At 41.0% G+C, this 19,303-nt stretch overlaps 1 long non-coding RNA gene across 3 annotated transcripts in view; it reads left to right on the forward strand.

Annotated features, from left to right (window-relative positions):
- The window catches only part of LOC307188169, a 182,585-nt gene that overhangs the window by 9,796 nt on the left and 153,486 nt on the right, over positions 1-19,303 (forward strand). For all 3 annotated transcript variants that reach the window (XR_013828817.1, XR_013828818.1, XR_013828819.1), the window contains exon 2: positions 10,648-10,736. This is a non-coding gene — a long non-coding RNA (uncharacterized lncRNA). The remainder of the gene's footprint in view (positions 1-10,647; positions 10,737-19,303) is intronic.

Below are 19,303 nucleotides of genomic sequence, written 5' to 3' on the forward strand. Positions count from 1 at the left end.
AGAGAGGCAGGGAAGTCAGTTGCCCTAAGCAGTGGTTTGGTGGGGCTCTGCTCTGTTAGCTGTGTGACCTCAGATTCCACAAGTTCTTCGGGCTTTGATTTTCTTCTCTGTAAAATGAGGGTCTAATGACACTTCCCCCTCAGGTTTTGGAGGGGTGTGGGCTGCATTACATGGTGGATGAGTGCTCTAGGTCTCTGTGTTCTGTCTTTTTATCACACTCTTCCCTTTCCTCAAAAAAGCAGAGTAATGAAGGGAGTGTGAAGGAGATCATGGGTCCTTTTGCAGCCAAACTTGGGGAGAGAGGACCCCACAGGCTCGGAGGAAAGGAGGCCAGCTCTAGGAATGCAGGTCAGCCTCCTGCAGTTGGCAGGCAAGGACAGGAGAATGCAAAGGGCCTGTTTGGGCCTGGAAAGGGCCTGTTTGGGCCTGGAAAGGGCTTCTGGGATGAGTTACAGATGACCTTTCTAAGATTCCCCTGTTCCAGTGGTCTTCATGACATCAGGGCAGTCTGCTTTTGACTTGGTTAAAGTGTATTTCCAAAGCTCGGGACTCCATTTCCTCACGGGGGTATTTTGAAGATTTGTGTTTTAAAGTACATCAGTTGTTTCAAGTGAAAAGTGTTGTAGAAGGAGGGCACAGAATCATTTGATTATCTAATTTTCATGTTTACATAGCATTTGTTTTAAAGTAGTAAGAATCTAAATTCCAAATGTGGTTACAAAATCAGCCTCCACTTAAACCGGTAAGTGTATTTTAATGAAGCTTAATGTAAAAGCATGTATTTGCATATTGAAATTTGCTTGAGCCAACTTGTAGAGTGTGATCTCCAGAGCACTGGTTTTCTAGTGTTCTGAGAATGTGGGAGTTCTTTCAAATTACTTTTCATGGCCTGGAAATGTTAGCTCAATTGGTATAAGGCTTAGTAAAATGGAGAAGGTTCAAATTAAATTATGGTATAAGTTACAATACAGTACTTTTCCAAGTCATTCTTAGAATGCTCTTGGGATTCTTTAGAACCCAAATGTCATATTTTGGAATAGTTTCTTAACTTTATTCTACAGCTCATCTGTATTTAAGGCAACAGGCATGAGAACTTAACATACGAGAATTTGCCAAGTCAGAAATAGACGGCTTCCATTTTCTACTGATACCTTCATCCAAAAGTCAAAGTGTATTAATACACTTATTAAAAGTTTAACAATTTCAGAGGGACTACTATAGTTATATAAAATGAGGCTGATTTGTTTATTCTAAACCTTTATTAATTGTGAAAGATAACACACAGAGAAAAGGTACATAAAACACAAAGTATGATGAATAATTACAAAATAAATATAATTAGAAAAAAAACACAAAAGCACCACCCAGATCAAAAAATAGAACATTGCTGTTATCCCCAGAACTGCTTCTCATGTGTCCCATCCAGATCACCTCTTTCTCAACCTTCCCCTACACCCCAGGTAACCATTATCCTGACTTTTATGGTAACCACTTCCTTGCTTTTTAAAGTTTTGCCCATTTTTGAACTCTATACCTAGATGGACTAATACTAAGAAGCACCAGCTTGGCTACCTAGCCTGCCCACATCTGTGTGAACCTGGCTGGGTAACACAATTCCCATAGCTAATCAACCTCACTATGAGGCTTTGTTTTCCTAATATCAGTCCAAGAAGAGTCTTGGTCTTTTTGGCTTTAAATGACCTGCCCTATTTCTTGTCCTCCCAGTTTTCATCTTCCAGAGCCTAGACTCTGTGCTGGATTAAGTTCCTCAGTTTGGCAGTATTTTTTTTCTACTCAGTACTCAGTCTTTACCAAGAGATGAGATTATTATTTTTTCTTTAACACTACAGAAAGTTTTCTTTGGGATATGTCTTTTTTGCTTAACTTTATAAGATTCATCCCTGTTGTAGGTGTAGCTGTTGTTTGCTCATGTTTACTGCTGTCTCATATTCCATTATGATTATATATATAATAATTTATCCATTCTATTATTGATGGACATGGGGTTGACTTCATTGTCGTTAAGAATTTCTTGTGCTTGTCGCCTGGTACAAATATATATGCATTTTTGTTGGATATGTACCAAGGAATGGAATAGAGGGATCATAGGATATATGTATCTTATACTTTAGTAAATAATTCCAAACTACTTTTCAAAGTTGTTGTGGTGGGCTTTTGTGCAATATAGTTTTTTTAAAAATGTGGTCAGTGTAGAAAAATAAATAGTAAAATAAGTCATTCTTCAATATGCGTCTGTTAAATTTTGTCATTAAAAACGGTCTATGAAAAAAAAGAAAAACAAAAAAACCAGTCTATGAGATCCGTATAGGTGAGCTCAGGTTCAAGTAAAGTGGTCCACTTTCATGATCGTTCCTGTTCCAGGCAGTTCTGGATACCTCTGATAACATGGTGGCCCTCCAAGGGAGACTAGTATACTTGTAGATTGGTAAGACACTAGTAGCTACCCAGTGGGCGTCTTGGAGTAGGTAGGACAAGATAGATCTAAGGGTTCTTTTCACAGGTCCTGTGTTCCACCCAAAGCAAGAGTCCCCTTTGGGGGCAGCTTTTTTTAATAGCTGCTTTCTGCAGAGTTGTAATCCCTCCTGTGATATGCTTTTTGCTCTAAGTGTATTCTCTTACCATCTGATGTTCTGGTTATGAGGGGGGGCCTTGTTTAAGTTCCCTGCCGAAAATTATATGGCTTTTTGATTTGCAAATGGCTAAATCAAGAATGAGTTAGGGAAGTGGTTTATCACTTTTTTTTTAGCATGACAACCTATTAAATGTTTTTTTTTATTGTGGACTTTTCTAAGCATACACAAACGTATAAAGAATGGTATCTCATGTATCCACCTCCAAGCTTTGATAATTATCATTTTATGGCCAATCTTGCTTACATCTCTCTTACTCCCCTTCCTACTGGATTATTTGGAAGGAAGTCCAACATATTAAATGATTTTATCCATAAATACTTTAGCCTGTATCCCTAAAAGGTAAGGATTGTTTAAGAAAACACAGCCACAATACCATTATTACACTTAAATAAAAGTAACAATTCTTTAATATCATCAAATATCTTCTCAGGATCCAAATTTCCCCAGTTGTCTCATGAGTGCTTTGTTATGGTTGGTTGGTTAGAATCAGGGTCTTATGAGGTAGACACATTGCATTTGGTTTCTAGGTCTTCTGAGTCTCTTATGTCCTATTTTCTTTGCCCTCTTTCTTTTCTTGCCATTGAGTTGTTGATTAAACTGCATCGTTTGTGCAGTAGAGTTTTTCTATCTTAGATATTTATAATTTTAGTCCTGTGGAGTTGCAAATTTTATTTCTGTGGTGATAAAGGCCGTTTTAAACCATATACTAGTAGTTGTAATTTTAGTATCTTTTAAGAAAATGCATATTGATAAAAGGCTACTAAAAATTCAGTAACACTTTCAAATTAATTTTTTTGTGTGTGCATGGGCAAAAGAGTTGAGAAATTGTAAATCAGTGAGTTCTCAGACTTTGTGGTCAGGACTCCTTTACTATTGAGGAGCCATTATAAAAGTCTCTTGTTTGTTTATTGATATCTGTTGTATTAGAAATTAAAACTGAACAATTAAAATATTTATTTGTTAATTCATTTTTAAAAATAATAAATCTGTTAGATGTTAACAAATAATACATTTGTGAGAAAAATGACAGTGTTTTTTTTTTTTTTTTGCGGTACGCGGGCCTCTCACTGTTGTGGCCTCTTTCGCTGCGGAGCACGGGCTCCGGACGCGCAGGCTCAGCGGCCATGGCCCATGGGCCCAGCCGCTCCGCAGCATGTGGGATCCTCGCGGACCGGGGCACAAACCCGCGTCCCCCTCATTGGCAGGCGAACTCTCAACTACTGCGCCACCAGCGAAGCCCGACAGTATTTTCTAAAACAAAAAAAAATTAGTAAGAAGAGTGATATTGTTTTACATCTTCATAAATCTCTTTAGTGTCTTGCTTGATAGAAGCCAGTTGGATTCTTATATCTACTTTGGCATTCAGTCTGTTACAATATTACACACGGAGTTGCCTCTGGAAATTTTGCTGTATATTTTTGAGAGGTTGACAGTGAAAAGGGCAAATAAAGTGTTAGTTTTATTATGAAAACAGTTTTGACCTCATGGAGCCTCTGAAAGTGTCTAGGGACCCCCGTGGGTTCCTGGACCACACTCTGAGAATTGCTGTAGAATATTGATGTGTGGAAGACATTATTATCATTAGTAGTATGTAGACAATGCTTAGGGAAGGTGTGTATTTGAGCATCCCTTGCAAATACTTCTCAACTCCCCCTGTCTCCCAGATCTCCACAATTTCTTTCTCCTTGCCCCAAGTTTGGGAGTGGCAATACAAAAATATTCTATAGATGTGGTAATGGCATTTTAATTATGTTCTATGTTCTTTTAACAAAGTGTTTACAATCTCTCCACACAGTACCCACCCCTCAATTCCATAGCAAGCTCCATAATTTTTTTCCTGAGAGTGCAAATGAAGTAGTGGAGCAGAAATGTACAAATGTGGAAGAAGCTGGAAACGTGAGTTCTAGTCCCAGGCCTGTTTCCAGAGAGCTGGGTGACCTTGGGCAAGCCGTTAACCCTCACTGAGCCTCTGTTGCTTTAGCTATAAAATATAGGAGTTGGAGCAGGTTATTTTAAGGTGTTTTCTGGGTCCCAAATCCAATAAATGCTACTATGGCTCATAAGTTAAGTCCATCCTGATGTTTCCTTTAGCTCAGGGATGTAACACTGGCCTAATACACAGAGGAACACACAGCAACATGAGAAAAGGGGATTAGGACCCTATTTGGTGAGTCAGAGGGAGAGTGAGAATTGAATACGCTGAGACAGACTCAGAATGGAAGAGTAACAAGGTGTAGGAGTTCCTTGTTAAGGAGTTTTGCAAGATTTCCCACACCAAGAGGTATCCTCAGAAAAAGAAACAAAGCCCAGCATTTTTTTTCTCCTAAGATCTTTGCAGCCTTCTAAACTTCATTCCCTAAGGAAAAGTGTCAGTAAACTGCAGCCTGGAAACTAAGAATGGTTTTTACACTTTCACATGGTTGAAAAAAAATCAAAAGATGAATACTATCTTGTGACAAGTGAAAATTATGTAAAATCCAAATTTCAGTGCCCATCAGTAAAGTTTCATTGGACACAGTCATGCTCATTCATTTATGTAGTCTATGGCTGCTTTGTGCTATAATGGCAGAGTTGGGATGATATGACAAATACAGTAGAGCTTGGAAATATTTATTATCTGGCCATTTCCAGATGTTTGCAGGCCCCTGCCCTAATGCAAACCTATAATTTGCATTTTATGGCTCTCTTTCAAAGGCTGACCGCAGTCAACAAACACTTCTAAACACCCATTCACACGCCTTCTCTGACTTAATTTGGTTCAACTTTTGTATTCTCTTAGGTTTCTAATGACTTCCGCTTCAGATCTTTCTTTTATATAAAAACTCCACTCTGACACCTTTAATTAGGCATCTCAATCCCTGTTCCAGAATAGTTTGAGGGCTGAAGCAGGTGCTCTTCTGTGATCCATCCCCTTCAGGTCTAGCGGAAGCCCCCCATCCTGGCTTCCCCTACAGACTTCCTCACATTGAATACCACCTGCACCCTTTAACTTTCTCCTTCTAAGGCCTCCTTACCTATAGCAATTGTTGACAGTGGCAGGAGGAAGATGTGATTTTGTGTTTTTGTTTTTAACTAGGGCACAGTTTGCTCAGCTAAGTCACATTTGTAGTTTTGTCACTTCATGGTTTTTGGTGGTCTTTTCCTGCTTCTCAAGGACATAGGCTGAAGTCTGAATGAGCTGGGGAAAGTTAATTCAGCAGTTAAAATGAAAAACAAAACAAAATGACCCCTCTTCCTCTCTACCTGGAAATCCTTGGAATTTTTAAAAGACACATAGCTACCTATTCTAAAATTATTCCCAGGATTTAATTTATAGAGGTTTGATTGAGTGACGGTTTGGAGATGTCAGTGCTGTTTTTTTTTTTTTAATTTTTATTGACGGATAGTTGAATTACAATGTTGTGTTAATTACTGCTGTACAGCGAAGTGACTCAGTTATACATATAATATACATATATAAGTGTATATATATATACACATACGCATTTGTTTTCATTTCTTTTCCGTTTGGTTTATCACAGGATACTGAAAATAGTTCCCTGTGCTATACAATAGGACCTTTTTGTTTATCCATTCGTCAGTGCTGTTGAATGAAGATTTTATACCACATCACACAGGGCCCCAGGGGAAAGGATGGTCAGGAGGCAGAAGGGGGGGCGGGCAGGAAACATTGGACCAGAGCCTTTACTGGGGAAAGGCAAGGTAGGGCAGAATGAACAGTTTAGAATTGGCTGGCTTGAATAACTGCATTGGGCCTTGGGACATAGGGGCTGTCTGTAGTTGCCCGGTACCTAGCTCTGGGTTTGATTTAGGGTGGGGGAAACATTGGCTCGGTTGTGTGAGAGTTAGATAAAAAGGTAGTTGGAGTATAGACTGGGAGATTGATTGGTTTGCATATGAAAGGTGTGTTCTTTGGCAAGTTGTTATTACCTTTAGGAATTAGCAAACTCTGGGAGGGGCAGTCTCTCTCTGGGTCTGTAAGGGCCCTAGAGTATCAAGAATACAGAAAATAAGAAAATATAGTTAACATAATTGGCTCTGTGATGAATGGATGACAAATAGACAAATACAGAATCTAAGAAAACACAGACCACTACAAAAACAGCAAATTAATTGAATTTATGTGTTTATTGGAATGCTGATTTTTACCATTAAAAAATAGAAATCTTGAGTTTGAACTAGTTTAAAAATTAATAATAAAAGGTATAGAAACTCAATAAAAATTTAAAAGTATATATACTTTTATAAAAGTATCTATATATACTTTTATATATATATATAAAAGTATAAAAGTATATATATATAAAAGTATATACCTGTATATATATATATTTCTGTTTCTGCCTCTGATCTCTGCTTGTTACACCTGTGTGTGTGTGTGTGTGTATATATATATATATATATATATATATATATAAAAGTATATACCTGTATAAAAGTATATAATGTGAAAAGTAAAAAGATTTTTCCACACCTATTCCTAATCACATTTCTCAATTAACTGCTAATTAACATTTTTTCTAAGATGCTTTTCTTTGCAGATGTATCCATCTCACTTAGGGTAAAAGCAGTGTTCTCACAATGTCTACAAGGCCCTGTTACCCCTGCTTGCTCTGTCCCTTCTCCCCCACTGGCTGTAACCCTCCAGGCAGGCTCCTGCCTCAGAGCCTTTGCTTCTCCTATTTCCCTGGCTCTTCCTAAGGACAGCAGCCTGACTTCCTCCCTCACTTCCCTCCATTCTTTACTCAAATACACCTCCTAGAGGTCTAGACTAGATAGTGGCGTCAAAAATCACAACCACCCCACACTTCTGTCCCCCTTCTCAGATTTCTTTTTATCCTTAGCACTTTGTACATGGTACATATGCCTTTTGTTTATTTCTCTTGTTTATTATGCATCTTCCCCACTGGAATGTAAGTTCTGTATGGGCAGAGATTTTTGTGTGGTGCCTGATACACAGAAGATGCTCAATAAATAATTCCTGAATGAATGGATGAATATCAAGCACAATTATATAATATATATTTATTTGTATAATTTTTTTTTTTTACATTATATATATGATCTCCAGCTTGTTTTTTTTTCGCCCAGCAAGGAATCTCAGACATTTTTCTATGTTAGTACATCTGGATGCAGTTCATTCTTTAAAGTAGCTGCTTAGTATTCCAGAGTACAGATAAACCCTAATCTATTTAACCAGTCATTTACTGATGGTTGTTAGGATGTTGAGAATTTCACCATTTCCTGCAATAACAACAAGTCAAGGAAAAGAATGCAGATCATTCAGGTTCAGGGTATGGGACTTGTTCTAGAACTGAGGAGGAGACTATTGGTCATTTTCTGACTTTCTTGTGCTATAATTTTTATTTTTCTTTAATCCTTGCTACTCAGTTGGGAAAAAGGTTGCTCCATTGAGGTATGGGCAGAGATGGACATTGAAACCATCACAGGTACTTAACAATAATTCTATGTTAATAGTTACTAGAGCCAAGGGCAGACCTATGTGCAGGCAGGCTATAGGCATATGGTGGGAGGCCTGTAGGCTGCGGAGGTCTGTGGTGGGGAAATGGAGGGGAGGATCCCTTCATTTCCTTTGACCTAAGTCACCCCATTTATCCATACCTGCATCTTGTCTTATATACCCCTTGCTGACTTTTCCATTCATCTACCATGTCCCTTCAAAACTAATACCTGACACTCCATGTGCTGGCCAATTTCTCTTCTCTGCAGTCATATCTTTCTTCTGTTTTCTATTCATTTAAACCACATTTCTCAGTCGCTTCCTCTGTAGAGCATAGTCACGTACTCTCTTTCCCCATTGAAATCTGCCCAGTCTCTGACATCTTCCATACAAAGGTTCAAGCCTCATCTCTCAGTGATGCTTAATGATATGGCCTTCATCTTGCCTTTCATTTCCTCCCTGGCCCTGGACCAGACCATCTGTTCCTTCCTAGCATCTCTGTTGCTTTAATCTGTTTCTGCCTCTGATCTCTGCTTGTTACACCTGCAAGCCCAGCCCATGTAATATGCTCTTCCTCCCTAACCTTCAGAAACCTCATCTGCTTCCCTGACTGATTCCAGCCTTACCAGGCTTCCCTGAGCGATTCTGCAGGCTACTTGAGCTGTGTCCTCCTGGGGACTGGGTGTTTATTCTCCATGTTATATCCCTTTTAGCTCTTTTGAATGTTCCCAGTTTGGCTTAATTAGGGTGCTGTGGGATCATACTTGGCCTTCCATTGTGGAGGAGACTAGGCAGGGGCACAGGAATGATAGGAAGGGCTTGTAAGATGGGCTGCCAAGCCTGGTGTCAGTGAGTTCCTGGTACCCCCCCAGCTCCTCTAAGGTGTCACTGGGGGAGAGGTCACTATTTTCAGGAGGGAGGGGCAGTTGGGTTTTAGAAAATACTGCTGGGTTATAGAAGAGATTTACTTTTACTGTAAGTTAGTGGTTCTTAGTGGGTTTTTTTCCCCCAGTAGTGGGCCTCTTGATGATAGCCATGAACCCTCTTTCCAGAAAAAGGCACATACACACAAATTTTTGAAGGAGCTTCCAAGATGTACCGGGAGCCCCTGAAGGCCACTAAAGATTCCATGGTCCCAGGTTAGAACCCACTTCCCTAGATCATGTTTCATACTTGTTCTTAGCTGTTGTATTCCCCCTATCCCCTCGACCTGTCCATTGGTTGTGGCTGGAAAGCATTGTCTTAACAAGATAATGAAATAGACACAAAATGACTCTGATGGCATCTTTTTTTTTTTTTTTTGCAGTACGTGGGCCTCTCACTGCTGTGGCCTCTCCCGTTGCGGAGCACAGGCTCCGAACGCGCAGGCTCAGCGGCCATGGCTCATGGGCCCAGCTGCTCTGCAGCATGTGGGATCTTCCCGGACCGGGGCACGAACCCGTGTCCCCTGCATCGGCAGGCGGACTCTCAACCACTGCGCCACCAGGGAAGCCCCCTGATGGCATCTTTTGCTTTTTTTTCCCCCTTATTTTTAAAGCAAGTTTTGCTTCTCTTTGGAAATGTTCTATATTGGGATTTAAAGAATTAGATAGAGTTCTTTCCCTGCACTGTGCACAAATTTAGGATTACAACGTTCTGTCTTGTATCTTAGTGATTTGTATTGCAGTATAGGTTGGTGGGAATTCCCCTCTAAGCTGCACTGGGGATTCTTCAACACTGGTTCTTTGCTTCCTTTCTCACACAACTCTTTTTAGGACTGGTGGACTGACTAGTAACAAAGGGAATAATAGAGCAGTGGGATAGCCTAGGTGTTAAGAGCATGGTTCCGCATAGGCAGGCTGATTTGAGTTAGGTAACTCAAGGATCTTAAACTGGTGACTCAAAGGCCAGAGAAACCAGTGGGTCATTTTTTGTTTTGCCTGCTTAGCATTCGCTAAAGCAAAGTTATCTTGATCTCAGTAAAAGGCATTATCTTGATCTCAATAAAAGGAATGTGTGATTATTTGTCTTATACTGACCCTGTTAAAGTGTTATGTCAGTTGTTTGACTTGAGGCAATTGAGTTTAGGATTTAGTTTCCCCATCTGTAAAATGGGCATAGTACCTATCTCAAAGCACTAAATGACTTATGAATGTAAGAACTAAATGAGTTAGCCTGTAAATTCTGAACAAATTGTACATCTGGTGATTAATAATAATCCACAGTGATGAATGCCTTAAGAAGTGCTAGAAGTGTGGGGATGGGGGAATAGGGGCAGATGGAGCTGAGAGATGTTGAGTCAGTTTGAGAATAAAACTAGGCGTGTTTGCTGGGAAAGTCACATAAAGTGGGAGAGCACAGTTTGGTCCAGAAAGTTGCAGAACAGCAGCCTGGAGTTGCTGACACACAGCTCAGAGAAGTCAATGCCCAGGGTTCCGCTAGAATGGCAGTGTGTGGGTTCCACTGCTGTTTCTTGCAGGGGAAGTGAAGGCCTCTGCCCAGGCCTATTTCCTGTCAACTCTCTCACCCTCAGGCCTTCTGTTCTTCCCACAGCTGCCTTCTTCCGCTGCCCACAGATTTCACAGCCGTTTCCAGACACAGGAATGCTTTTGATGCAGCAACATCCTCCACAGCCCTGGAAGGTAGGCCTGAGGTGCCATGGCCGCATCCTGGGTGTCTGAAGCTCATTTTAATCAGCAGCTGGGAAGCTCCCTAGGACTTCCAGGAGCTGACCGCCGTGGCCTGGTTAAGCACTGACCTCTCACTGACTTGGGCTCTGTTGTTGTCTGTACGAAGGGAAAGGGTGTGTCAGGAGAGCACTTGATGGGGCAAGGTGGGCAGACTCTGCCTCCTGACTTTGGGTGGCAGGCTGTGGGTCTCAGCTGCACTATTAAGGAGCGCCGACTGCCATCATATCTGGAGAGCCTGAGGGTGGGACTGAGGTTGGACTGGGGACAGGGAGTGAAACTTTCTGTGTTGGCATGAGCTCAGAGGTTAGGATTGCAGATCCTGGGTTCAAATCTCAACTTTGCTATTTACAAGCTATGTGACCTTGGGAAAGTCACCTAATCCCCTGGAGCCTCAGTTTTGTCACCTGTAAAAGGGGAATAATAATAGTACCTACTTCAGAGGATTGCTATAAAGACTGAATGTGTGTGTGTGTGTGTGTGAGTGTGTGTGTGCGCACGTGCACGTGTGTGTGCATGTGCTAGCTTACAAGCGTTAGCTACAATGATTTATTATTAGTGTAATACCAGGGCTTGGATTTCTGGGCTGGGCATTAAGGGTGGGCACTGGTCGGGGCTGGGGACTGGAATGAAGCTAAACATGAATGAATGAATGAATGAAACATAGCATTGGGGACAAACATTAGAAAAGTTGGGGTTAGGGTTGACTCTGGAATATAGCTTGGGCCAGCACATTTGCTGCATACTTTCATCAAGGGGTGAGAGACAGAAGCCGGGGATGGGGACAAAGGCTGCCTTCCCTACCCCCAATGCATGAGATCAGTATGGACACACATATATACTCTTGCCTCTCCTACTAGACCAGGGAGGCTGTAGCCCTGCAAGAGGCTAAGAAGGGGGAAGGAAGGTTCTAAGTTATTTGCACATAGCTCGAGAATGATGGTGGCAGTAGAGCCAGTGCCAAAGGCTGGCTGAAGGGGAGATATAACTGCTGTTATCGTCCATCTCCCAGGTCTCTTCCCCATAATGACTCTCCCGCTGCCATAGTTGGGAAAACCCAAGAGAAGTCTTGGAAGTAGTTTTGAGTGTCATCAGTGGAGATGACACCAAGCTTCCCCTATGGCTGCTCTGACAGCAGCAAAGCTTGGACAGTGGGCTGGGGAGGATGGGATTCCCTGGAGAAGACCTCCTTGTCTAGGTGGTGCATCAGGTCCATACACTTAGGTCCTGGTGCCATTGCACCTGACAGTGTATTGCCCTGTATTTGTGACCGTGGCCTTCATCACCTGGAGGCAGCTAGTGGCAGAGCTTGGTTCTGAAAAGGAGGAGATGTGTGCAGGAGATGGAGAAGGTCTGAGACCAGAGAAGGGCAGAGTCTCTCCATGAGCTCCAAAATGGTTTCCAGTTTCAGCCTGCTTTGAATTAAGTAGAGGAGACAGAAAAAGAATTTGCTCAAGCGTGGATGGGTAGTTGGACCAACGAAAAGAGCCAGAGTCCACCAGAGTCATTGTTTGGGGCAGGAGCAGAAGTAATTCGTTTTATATTGTTTCAATATGCTGTTCAATTTTGTGCTGATTAGGACAAACACACAGTTAATATCCGCTAATTCATATGGTGCTGCCGGGACTCATCATGGAAATGCGCGTGTTTATGCCAAGGGTGCCAATTCTTGATGTTCTCAGAACTGCAGGAACTGCCTTAGCCACGAGTGCTGTGGATGTGCTGAGCCCTTGAGGCATCAGCGTTGCTCCACCACCCTCCACAGCCCCTGAATCCCTGAGGTGGCATAGCTTGGACATGCTACATGTGCTCTGTGTGTGTGTGTGTGTGTGTGTGTGTGTGTGTTTAACAGAGGCAAAGGGATGCTCTCACATTGTGGTTTAGGGGCAGAAAGGAGACTTCTTTGAGAGCTAACCACCCTGGTGTTATTAAGACTTAGATTGTTATATTAGGATTATTTTAAGTTGTCTGTAATAAGAGTAAAGTGAAAGGAAGTGAGCACATGGGAGGTTGCTGGGCTCCAGTTGTGAAAATCAGAATGAGGAAACAACAGAGGCCTTCTCATTAGAACCATGAATGGATGATAGAATACTCACCATTACCATTATTATTTGATGTCTTTCCCAGTTTGTCACTAGTGCAATTAAAGATGAAACAGAAACAAGATTTAGATTGTTGGAAAGGAAAAGACAAAATTTTATTGTTTGCAGATGATATGATTTTATACCTAGCCTACTAAGAGAATCAAGCAAAATGAACCCCCAGCTATTGGATTTAATAAGAGAGTTTAGTGCGCTGGCTGCAAGCAGGCTAGACATACTCAAATCGAAAGTTGTCTCACATGCCAGCATTGCTGGGCTATAAAATACAATAAGAGAAAGAGAGATTGCATTTTTAAAAACAAATAAAACTCACAAAATACCCAGGAATAAGCTTAGTGAGAAATGTGTTCTGGGATCTATATAAAGAAAACTTAAAAATCTCCTGAAAATAAAGATGTGAATAAATAGAGAACCATATCACATTTTTTCCTTATTACAAATGTTATATTTATATCTTCTTTATTGCATTTCACTATATGCTACGGGTTGGGGATTCAGTGGTGAAAAACCTTTATGGAATTTACATTTGAAAGGAAGAGATGTTGATAAAAGAATAAACAAAACAAATTATTTACATGAATACAGCTCACAATAAGGATCGAGAGACATGACCTTTCTCTTTGACTTCTGTGAGAGAGCTCCCTGACAGGCCCCTATTAGCTCTCTGAAGTACCCAAACATTTTTCTTTTTTTAACTACAAATACACTGACTATAGGAAATTTGTTGAATAAGCAACAGATGACAAATCTAATTTAACTAAGAAAATATGCAGATGGGTCACTATAAACCACCTCAGCTCTCAGTTGTGGCCAGAGCTCACTGAGTACTGGGTTCTTTCCTTTAAAAGGAAAAGGACCTTTTCTTTTACTTTGTTTAAATGCATTCTTGTGGAAATTCCTTGACTGTGCAGTGGTTAGGACTCTGCGATTTCACTACTGAGAGGGTGCTGGTTCAATCCCTTGTCAGGGAACTAAGTTCCTGCAAGCAGTGCGGAGTGGCAAAAAACCAAACCAAAACAAAACAAAACTTGCCTATGTCACGTGAAAGACAGGAGGGCTTGATTTAGCCTGTGTCCCTGAGAGGTAGGGCAGGCCCACTTCTGGCTTTCACAGTATCCAATCTGAACTCTATTAGCGAATCATAAGGAGGTAGTGGCTTCTTCACCCTGGAGACTATCACAGTTTTGTGGACCGCTGCTTGGCTTGAATGGTTAACCAGGGAAGGATGCTGTTTAAATAGTTTCGCATCATTATTTATTATGAAAATGAACAGGATAGAAAATACCATTGAAGCATAGGGTGGTGAACTGAATGTGGAGAAAGAACCAGTTTCCAGTATGATATTTTCTAAAATTTTTTCTTCTCCATTTATTACCGATCTCTTATACTTTTCATCTTCTTCATCTGCCCTGGTCACACCCTGGATGAAAGTTTACTGATTTCCTTTGCAATTTCTGCCCATATCTTCCATCACCTTCTATCCTTTGGCCCTGTCAGAATTTTCCAAGGGGACCTATAGCTAACAGATAGTGTTCAACTTTAGAGAATAAAGAAAGCCGCTAACCATATTCCACACAGGGTGTCCTCCTTTGATGCTCTCTTTATATAGCATGCTAAGTACATATGGAATTAATTTCTTTCTGAGGCTTACAGGTTGCCAACTGACACATTTGTTTCCAGAAGGAAGGTAGGTATAGGCCACGTGCTTAGGTAGGTTAATTTTTGTTTGTTTTTAAAATTTTTATTGGAGTATGGTTGATTTACAATGTTGTGTTAGTTTCAGGTGTACAGCCAAGTGGATCAGTTATACATATACATATATCCACTCTTTTTTAGGTTCTTTTCCCATATAGGCCATTACAGAGTATTGAGTAGAGTTCCCTGTGCCATACAGTAGGTCCTTATTCGTTATCTATTTTATATATAGAAGTGTGTATGTGTCAATCCCAATCTCCCAATTTATCCCTCACCCCCTTTACCCCCTGGTAACCATAAGTTTGTTTTCTACATCTGTAACTCTATTTCATTTTGTAGCTAATTTCATTTGTACCCATTTTTTAGATTCCACATATAAGTGATATCTCATGATATTTGTCTTTGTCTGACTTACTTCACTCAGTATGACAGTCTCTAGGCCCATCCCTGTTGCTGCAAATGGCATCATTTTGTTCTTTACTTATAGCTGAATAATATTCCATTGTATATATGTACCACATTTTCTTTATCCATTCCTCTGTTGATGGACATTTAGGTTGCGTCGATGTCCTGGCTATTGTAAATAGTGCTGCAATGAAAATGTTTCCGTTTGGAGAAGAGCTGAGGGTGCTACTTCACCATGGCAGCAGCCTAGAATTTGAGGACTGTTCTCAAGGAGGAGACTTAGCCCTAGCTTTGCCTTCTGGGCCAAGGAAGCAGGGACTTGAATGATAAACTGTGAGAGCTTGAAGAGGATTTTAAAAACATTCATTCCAATCACTCTTTTAAACTAATGAAGAAACAGAAGGCCTGAGAGGTGAAATGACTTTCCCAAGGAGATTCCCAATTTTTAGCCCAGTAGTGTTCCTACCATACCTTGGCATCTGTTATAAACTTTGGAAGCCACTGTTGGAATCTACTAGTGATCTGAGCAGAGGGTTGTGGGTGTGGCCCCCTCTTGCTACAGGGCAATGAGGAGGTCATATGGTATCTTTTCTTCCAGAGACTGGGAGAATGATTCATCTTTAAGTCACAAAGAGACAGTAACAGATTCCTAAAGCTGCACACATCCATGAGAAAATGACAAACACGTGAGGTGCTGAAGGAGAAAAATGCTCTTAGTGATACAGCTGTGAAGAGGGAAAGCCTGTACCCTTTTGGGCAGTGGAAACCATACTTTTCTTGGAACAGGTGTGAGTTCAGCTTCAAGTGCTTCAGGAGGGTCAGATTAGAAGGCATTTGAAACAAAAGGTAATTTACAAGGACATGGGGAATGCTTTACTGTTCAGGATCATGAAGAAACTAAAGAAACACACAATTGAGATCATGTTCAAGTCTCCACCCCCTACATTTTAGTTGAAAATTTTCAAATCTACAGGAAAGTTGAAAGGATAATAAAATTAACATCTATACATCCTTTGCTTAGATTGACCAATTGTTAACATTTGAAAGTTGCAGATATTGTGACCCTTGACTTTAGCAAGCATCTCTTGAGAATAACGACCCTTCCCCTATGTAACCATAATACCATGATCATACCTGAGAAAATTAGCAATAATTCTGATGTATAATTTGTATTCAGTTTCTCCCCAAATGTCTTTTTTTATTATTTATTATTTAAAAAAATTTTTGGCCGCGCTGCACAGCTTGTGGGATCTTAGTTCCCTGACCAGCGTTCGAACCCATGCCCCCCACAGAGGAAGCGCGGAGTCCTAAACACTGGACCACCAGGGAATTCCCCCAGATGTCTTTTTATGATTATTTTTTCAGTCTGGGATCCAATCAAGATTCATGAATTATGTTTAGTTGTTATGTCTTCGGTCTCATTTAATATAGAATAACTGCCCCCTCCCTTTTTGATGACACTGGTTTTTTGAAGAGACCAAGCCAGTTAGTTCCCTTGTAGAATGTATCACATTCGGCATTGGTCTGATTGTTTTTTTCTTGATTACTTTTAGGGAAACATTTTTGGAAAAAATGTTACATAGGTGAGATTGTGTGTCTCTTTTTGCATCACACCAGAAAGCATATAATATGCTGCTAAGTGTGGTCATTCAGTTAGTGATCCAGCAGTTAGTGTGGTGTCCCCCATATTCCTACATTTCTCCTTTATAATTAGTAAATCCTCTGTGCAGTGATACTTTGACTCGATGTGAATATACTGTTTCCCCTACATTTTTTGCATCCATTGCCTAAATTAATAATTACATCACAGGCTGCAAAATGGTCATTTTCTAATCCTATCCTTCCTTCTATATTTTTTAGTTGACATTCTTCTATGAAGAAAATCTCTTTCTCCTTCTCTCTTTTGAGTATCACCATGGAGCATGGATTATTACTATTTTTTTTACAAACAATCCATTATTATCATTACTCTATTTCCATTTGCTGCTCAAGTTGTCCCAAATTTGGGTAGCAGGAACCCTTTCAAGCTGCATCCTATAACCTCCTGTGACCTTTTGACATGTCCTGGTTAGTCTTTGAATACTTTCTTGCTTTCTGGCGCAACAAAATATCCCGGGTTCACTTGTATTTTCCCTCTCCTAGACTTGGAATCAGTACTTTATCAAAGGTTTCTTATGGAGAATGATTTAAGCCATGGCCCAAGAACCAAGCTCATTGGTACTGTGGCACATTCACGTTAAAATGAAATCAACTTACGACAAATTTTAGTTATGTATTTTCTGTTATATATAAATAGTTAAATTTCCTGATCTCAAAATTAGGTAAGTCAGGAGTGAATAACTAGTATCAGTAATAAGAATTCTTGAAGAAGTCCTAAGCATTAAAAAAAACCCGAGTACTGTATATTTGAGGGAAACTGTATGTTTCCTGTGGGTGGCTTAAAATAACATAAATGTATAGCCTCACAGTTCTGGAGGCTAGAAGTCTGAAATCAAGGTGTTGGCAGGGCCCTCTGAAACCTGCAGTGGAGAGCCCTTGCTTGCCTCTTCTAGCTTCTGGGTGTTTACTGGCAATCTTTGCTGTTCCTTGGCTTCTGAATGCATCACTGCCATTTCTGCCTCCATTGTCACATGGCCATCTTTTTCCTGCATGTCTCTGCCTTTGTGACTCTTCTTTCTTATAAGGACATCAGTCATATTGGATTAAAGACCCACTCTCCTCTAGTATGACCTCACCTTAAAACTTGATGACACCTGCAAAGACCCTGTTTCCAAATTAGGTTACTTTCACAGGTACCAGAGGTTAGGACTTCAACATATCCTTTTGGGGGGATCCAATCCTACCTATAATATACACCATAATCCAGGAGTTAAGTGTTCAATGAAGTGTTTAGCTAGAGTAAGGAAACATCAGTTTATAGAAAAGCACTTCCTTGCTTTCTGGTGCAACAAGATATCCCAGGTTCACCTGTATTTTCCCTATCCTAGACTTGGAATCAGTATTTTGTCAAAGGATTCTTATGGAGAATGACATTTTAGCCATCACTCCTGTAAATTCTGACAACAGCTCTCTAAATTGAATGAAAAAAATACATAAGAAATATTTATAGTATTGTAATCAGCTTTATATTATATATTGGTTAGTAAAAGAGATAGGAGAAAAAGAGGGGTGGAAGACAATGAGAGACATACTGAGAGGACAGAGGGAGCACTTTAGACAACAGGCGATAAGAGAATGAGAGGCCATGAGAGAGGGATAGGTAGAGGGGGTTAAATAGGGAGAAAGCAGGAGAAAGAGATCTTTTGCCCATTCGGCTGGATTCACACTGTGTGACTTCACGGTCCATCCTGACTTTTAAGCTAATGCCACATTTTTGACTTGTGCTTCTTTATTAATGAGGCTGAATGTTAGTCTCTTTTACTCCTTGGCATGGATAGGGTGGGGACTGTGTGAAGTGTGTACCCTTTTGGCTTGAGGTGCGTCTTCCCTGAGAGGTAGGGGCCATGAGTAACAGCAGGACCAGAGTTTGGGGGCCAGAGCTGTGCCTGGGTGAGGCCAGTGTCTAGGTTACCAAATCCAAGTGGTCAGCCGTAAACTGGACATGAGTGTGACCTGAGGAGCTAGTTCAAAGTCTGTTCATAGAATTTGATAGGAATTATGGCAGGAACCAGAGCTTGTAGCTAGGAATGGGTACTTAGCCAATACATAAGAGTGTGGCAAAGGGTAGGCAGGGGTGCCAGTCCCCATGTGCCAGAGCAGATACAAGGAAGGTTCAACTTTGTGTGTCTTCCTTTGGGACCTCTCATCTGCCAGCCCCTTTAGCATCTGTCTGATAGAAGTTGGGGGAGTGGCACCTCGAGGACGTGCTAGTGTGAAGGCCTCAGCATTTGCAGGATACAGGCCTCCCTTGTCTCTTTCAGCAGAACCAGGTCCTGAACCCAAGGGCCTGACCTGACCTTAGTGACCACTCGCCTCCTGTACTGCAGCGTCCAGACTTCTCCAAGAAGCTTGATAAACAGTTACATGTTCCTGGTAGTGTTAGGGGCACTGGAGATCTATGGGGGACAAGGCAGACCTAAGGGGGACAGGGCCGTGCTCTCCTGGGGCTGACATTCTAGTGCACATAACTCCTAAGCCTGAAGCTGAGCCCTACTCTACTATATGGGGGTAAAGTTACCACAAGGGCTCATTCAGTTGTGTTGTGCTTTGCTTTTCTTGTTTAGTGCAGTATTCTTTTAGGTGAAAGTTTCTAATAGTAAATGATTAAAATCATAACTACAGACTAGTCCCAGACAATCCTTTGCTTTTGTGACCTTTTAC

This window comes from Stenella coeruleoalba, assembly GCF_951394435.1.
Source record: "Stenella coeruleoalba genome assembly, chromosome: 6".
NCBI classification, from domain to species: Eukaryota; Metazoa; Chordata; class Mammalia; order Artiodactyla; family Delphinidae; genus Stenella; species Stenella coeruleoalba.